We start from the raw sequence: 6,000 nt of genomic DNA, 5'->3' as shown, positions 1-6,000 counted from the left end.
TTTTCTCTGCATCCGAGTGACTAGTGCTCACAGCTCAATATTAGCTCCAGAAGGGGAAAGAAATGTTAAGAGAGCAATTGAAAAGATGCATTTGTTGGAGCAGTTTCTATTTTTGAACGCACAGTTAAGTCCTGAGCTTAGGAGCGATAGGAAGAAAACCCTTTGTGATAAATAATATGTCTGATAAAGAGCAGCAGGAGGAGAAAAAGGGTTCCAGCTGGAGAGCTCCAGATGAAACGCAGCAGGTGCGGGAAGGGCCTCCGCGTCCTGCGTGGACAGGACGCGAAGGATCCGGCAGTTCTTCTTGTTCTCTCCTGGACGGTCTGCAGCGGGTCTTGACTTTTCCGGAGGACTTAGCGCCCGGCTCTCAGCCCTGCGCCCCGCGATTTACTCACATGACCGCACTTCATCTTTTTAAACCCAACAGGCAGGTCTGAGTCTGTGAATTTTGTACAGGAATGAGCTGCGATTCGGGAACGCTGAATAACTCCCCCAGGGTCCTCAAGATTAGCCAGTGCCTGAGTCAGTGCGAATCAAAACAAAACAAAACCCAAAACCCAGGGATTTCAGAATAAAAGTCTAAAATACTCCGGAGAACAAAGTGCTTTAAACGGCTCCAGCTTCGGGCTTTCCAGGGACCGGACTCAGAGCGGCTCCAGCGTCCCGTCTGCAGCGAACAGAGCGTCCGCCCCTCGGGAGCATTAAGGCCCCATTAACTGGTCCCCGTCATCCCGCGAGTCCCCGGAGACCGCGCCGTGAATCGCGGCTCCAACCGGTGCTTCCAGGCCGGGCGACAGGCCGGAGCCCGGGGAAGAGCGAGTCCGGACACTCGTCCACGCAGCCGGATCGCGGAGGCGTTCGCGGGAGTCCGGGGAGCCGGGTTTGTGCGTCGCGACCCGCCGGTCCCACGGCCCCGCGCTCCGCCCGCAGCTCGCGGTTTGCCGGGACTTTCCCTCCCGGCACTGGGGCCGCGGCGCAGCCGGTGCGGAGCGTGGGGAGGGGAAGGGGCGCGGGGGGAGGGGAGCCGGGGAAGGGGAGCGGGGGGGAGGGGCGCGTGGGGAAGGGGAGCCGGGGAAGGGGAGCGGGGGGGAGGGGAGCCGGGGAAGGGGCGCGGGGGGAGGAGGAGCGGGGGGGAGGAGGAAGGGGAGCGGGGACTCAGCCCCGGGTCCTGCGGACGGGCCGAGCGGGCCTGCGCGGGGGTCGCGGCTCCGGACCCCGCTTCCGAGCACCGCGTCTGCGCTCCCGCTCCCGGGGGCCGTGGGTTCGGGGCTCGCGGCCGCTCCCCGCGCGGCTTCCGGGGCGCAGGACCGGGCGCGGCGGCGGCAGAGGGTCGTCGACGTCGCGGGGATGAATAAAGGCGCGGCCGGGGGAGCCGGGAGAGCCGGACGTGGGCGCGCGGCGGAGAGGAAGGGGACGGCCCGGGCCCGAGCGACCGGGTCGGTGAGGCCGGAGGAGGCGGCGAGCGGGGCCGAGGCGGGGAGGGCGAGACAAAGGGCGGCCGGCGGGGCCCGGGGCGGGGGAGCGGCGGGAGGCGGCCGGGAGGGCGGGCGGCCGCGGAGCCCGGGGCGCGGGGCTGGGGAGGGGTGCGCGGGGCGGGGCGGGGCGCGGGGGGCTCCGGGGAGCGGGGAGGGGAGGGATGGGGAGGGGAGGGACGGGGAGGGGCGGCGCGGCCGGGCAGGGGCGGGAGCGCCGCGAAGTTCCCGGGCCTGCGCCCGCCGGGGTCCGCGTGCCGGCGGCGGGAGGGGCGGCGCGGGGCGGCCTGAAACCCGAAACCCGAGGTCGGCGGGCGCGGCGGGGGCGGAAGCGGCGGCCGAGGCGGGAGGCGGCCGGGCGGGCCCTGAGCGGCGGCGGCGCGGTGAGCGGGGCGGGGGCGGCGGGGCGGGGGCGGCCGGGGGCGGCGGGCGGGCCGGGCCGGAGCGGGGCAGAGTTCCGGGCAGGGCGGGCGCGCGGGGAGGGTCTCGGCGCTCCCCCCACCCCCCGCGCTCCTCCTGCTCCGCGCCCCGCGGCGGGTACGGGCTGTGCCCCCGCCCCGCTCCGCCCGCCGCGGGGCAGCCGGAGCCCTTTGTGGGAGCATCTTGGGGGCGCGTCCCTGCCCCGCGGCCGCGGCCTCCGACAGGCCCCCTCCCCCCGGCCGGACTCTCCAGCGCCGCCCGCTGCCCCTTCTCAGACCCCCGGGCGGGGAGCACCTCGGTGCGCGCGCGGGGCCCGGTGCGGGGCGTCCCGCTCCCTCAAGGCGGGGCTCACGCTGCGCTCGGGGCGGCGGGGGGCTGGGGGGTGCGAGGCGGCCTCGGCCCCCGGCTGGAATCCGTGCGGACCGGGTGAGCCTCGTCGTCCCGGCCGGGCCCCGCGCCCTGTCCCGACCCCCCAGCCTGGGTGAGAGGCGCGCCCTGAAGTCGCGGGGCCGACCCTGCGCGCGGGAGGAGGTGCGGTGAGCTCTGGGGGCCTCGCCCAGCCTCCGGGCCAGACCGAAGCCCGCGGCACGTTTGGACGAAGGCCCGTGAGCGGACCCCGCGGGATGGGGAACCGGGACGCTCTGGGGCGCCCCCGAGGGCTCTGCTTTCCCGCAGCCCCGCGCCGCGCGTCGGCACCGCTCTGGCGCGTGTCCGCGGCTGTCGGTCCGCCCCGGTCCCTTTCCGCCGCGGCTGCGAAGCGCTTCTTTCGCGAGCAGTCGTTGGGTCGTCCTCGCTGTGGCGTAGGGAGGTGGTGTGGCTTCGGAGGGGGGGACCTTCGTGCCTGGATGTGTCCAGGGTGGATAATGGCAACTGGGCAAGGCCACCGGAGCGAGCTGGGGGCTGCGGAGGACGGGGTCACCGCGCCCCTCCCCCGCTGGGCCGCCGCCTCGGTCCCTGGGACCCGGCCAGGGAAGTGAGGGGGCAGAGGAAGGGGCTCGCCCTTCCGACCCAGCCTACTGCGACTGGGGCCCGGCGAGGAGTCGCATTTCCCAGGCCCTCCGAGCAGAGAGCGTGGGCGGACCTCGTATCACACAGACAGGGGCTCTTCGTCCCGCTTTCTTTCTTTCTTTTTAAAGGTTTTATTTATTTACTTGAGAGAGAGAAAGTATGAGAAGGGGGAGGGTCAGAGGGAGAAGCAGACTCCCTGCCCTGCAGGGAGCCCGATTCGGGACTCGATCCCGGGACTCCAGGATCATGACCCGAGCCGAAGGCGGTCGCCCAACCAACTGAGCCACCCAGGCGCCCCTCATCCCACTTTCTTTAACTGGGATTTGTGTCTCCCGTTTCTGTCACTTCTTCCAAAGCGTCCCTCTTTTCTTGTTCCAGCCCACACGGGTCTTGTTTTGTACCTGTAAGATGTTCATAAGCACTTTTAATACACACTTTGAGAAATTTCTTTCACTTCGCCTGTGAAGGGCGGTTACCCTGTTTCAGAGGTGCGGAAACAGACTCAGGAGAGGTAAGGCTGGGCCCAGGAGCCAGGATTGAACTCAGGACTCTGCACTCGGCAAAGCTTTTCACACACACGGGTCCTCAAACACAGAGCTTCTCCCTGCCCCAAAGCTCTCCGCCCTGGCAGGAAGATTAGGGACCCATCTAAAAGAGGCATTTTAGATTGGCATTTTTGATGGGCATTTTAGATACTAAATCCAAGACCTCAGGAGCTCATGCCATCTCCTACCATCTCTTTGCATTGCAGCCCTGCGTGCTGGGAGTGTCCGACGCGGAGGACGGCGTGCTCAAAGGGCTGAGCTCTTTGGGTTCCGTGGAAGGTGGCATGGGCTGACCTGGAACTGACCTGCATGACCAGCAAAGGAGGTGCGGTCCTGTGGGGGAGCTGTGCTGCTGCCTGGGACAGTCAGGAAGCCTTCCCGCAGGAGGAGGGCTGGTGTGGGGTGGGGCGTTTGCAGAGGTGGGGGGTGAGCATGCTTCCCTGTAAGGAGACTCGGGTAGGTGCCATGGAGCTCCAGCACCGTGTTGCTTGGCCTGAATTTTGGGGGAAAGCTATACATTTTATGGGGGGAAAATCCCATGTTTTTAAAGTTGGCAACTAATTCAGAACAGTTTTCAGAATGAGGAGAGCAACCGAATTATGCGTGGAGGCCGGTTGTTAACCCGCAGACTGCCTGCCAGCTTGCTGCCTCTGGGCTAGACCTTGGGAAGCACTTGTCCTCCTGAGATGCACTAAAGCGTGACTGGAGGGGGGGGGGAGTGTGGCGTCTTTTAGCTGTTTTTCTTTGAGAACAAAAAGCATCAACAAAACGGGAGATTGCTGTGGCTGCTGCCTGGAGCCGGGAGGAAGAGCTGACTTTACTGCTCAGGCCTTCATTCCGCAGCAGGTGCATCGATCTGACTCTAGCCTTCCACCCGGAAAAGGCCTGCTGCCCGGTGGTATGCGCTCCCTTGGCCAGTTACAGGCCCGGCAGGCTTCAGGGCAGATCTATTCAGGAAGGATGGGAGCCTAAAGGGGGCGTTTTCTGTGTGAGCTGGGGTGAGACGGGGACACAGCAGACTGGGGTCTGGGTTTGGTTTTTATTCCAGGAGCAGGGGAGGGAGCACTGGGTCAGGAGCACCGTCTGAGGTCAGGCGGCCTGCACCTACCCCACCCCCCACTTGCAAAATGTGACCTTGGATGAATAATGGAAAGCATGCCTGGAAGGCAGTAACTTTTTAAAAAAACACGAATTATTATAAAAGTTTTTTTAAACAGAGAAAGATATGGGAAAATAAAATTCCCTCTACTTCTTCCTTCCCTCTCCTCACCAGAGAGGGAACCCCTGTGCATGTAATATCTTCTAGGCCTTCTACAGTGCCTAAGTGTAGGCCAGCCAAGTCTGGACGTACAGATGAATGTGGAATACGTGGGTTCTTGGTACAATACTGCACAACGTGGTAAAAATGTTATCTGCATTGCCAGCTTTAGGACCAGCCTTACTATACTGCAAATGCTTTTAAAAATACATAAGTGGGATCATATATTACTGTGTGCTCTGTGACTTACTTTTTTAACTTAACAATGGGACTTGGGGGGGCGCCTGCCTGGCTCAGTTAGTTGAGTGTCTGCCCTCGGCTCGGGTCTTGATCCCAGGGTCCTGGGATCGAGTCCTGCATCGGGCTCCCTGCTCAGTAGGGAGCCTGCCTCTCCCTCGCCCACTGTTGTCGTTCTCTCAAGTAAATAAATTAAAAAACAACAACAAAGAAAACAGAAAAAACAATGGGACTTGGATGTCTTCCGGTATCACAAACATGGGGGCACCTGACTGGCTCACTTGGTGGAGCGCATGACTCTTGATTTTGGGATCATGAGTTCAAGCCCCATGTTAGGGTTAGAGATTACTTACCAACAAACACACACAGAGAGGCGCCTGGTGGCATTTCGGCTCAGGTCACAGCCCCAGGGTCCTGGGATCGAGCCCCTTGTCGGGCTCCCTGCTCAGCGGGAAGTCAGCCTCTCTTCTCCCTCTGCCCATCCTTCCACTTGCTCCCTCTCTTTTTCTCTCTCAAATAAATAAGTGAAACCCTTAAAAGAAAAAAAGAACTTAGGTATGCTTCATTCTTTTTAATGGCTACATAGTATTTCATGGTGGAGATTCACCATGATTCATTTGCACAATCCCCTGTTTACAGGTGCCTCGACTGATTCCAGCTTCCTGCCTTGTAATAACGCTGTAGTCAAACACGTCCCTGTGCACGTGGGGGCATTTCTGCATAAAACGTGCTCCTACCAGTAAAGCTGGTGAGCCAAAGGGTATGTCGTTTAAAATGTTTATTTAAGCATAATTCCCTTTGTTTATTGGGATCTGGAGATTGTGCAGAAGAAGATTTAATTTATTGACTTACTTGGTTTACTTGCTTGGGGATTGGTCATGCTTGGGGTTAGTTAGTATATATGAAGCACAACATTCACAGGCTGTGAAAGTCAACAGCTCCCTCCTACCTCAGCCCTCCATTTCCCTTTTTGGATGCAACCAATTTTTCCAGTTTTTGTGTATTCATCTAGAGAAAGCCTGTGCATCTGTAGGTAAATGTGTTTTCCTGTTATTTTCTC

At 61.4% G+C, this 6,000-nt stretch overlaps 1 protein-coding gene across 8 annotated transcripts in view; it reads left to right on the top strand.

The window, feature by feature from the left end:
• The first annotated feature begins 928 nt into the window (after positions 1–928).
• The window catches only part of GPR161 (G protein-coupled receptor 161), a 42,829-nt gene continuing 37,757 nt past the window's right edge, over positions 929–6,000 (top strand). For 5 of the 8 annotated variants that reach the window (XR_006386605.1, XM_044266896.1, XM_044266895.1 and 2 more), the window contains exon 1: positions 3,150–3,770. The gene's annotated coding sequence lies outside the window, so the exon portion shown is untranslated. Of the gene's footprint in view, positions 983–1,411; positions 1,437–1,806; positions 1,856–3,149; positions 3,771–6,000 lie in introns of those variants that run through there. The other 3 variants (XM_044266893.1, XM_044266894.1, XM_044266892.1) reach the window with 3 other exon arrangements.

The sequence above is a fragment of the Neovison vison genome, chromosome 10, assembly GCF_020171115.1.
Source record: "Neovison vison isolate M4711 chromosome 10, ASM_NN_V1, whole genome shotgun sequence".
NCBI lineage: Eukaryota > Metazoa > Chordata > Mammalia > Carnivora > Mustelidae > Neogale > Neogale vison.
This window is presented reverse-complemented; position numbering and strand designations above follow the sequence as displayed.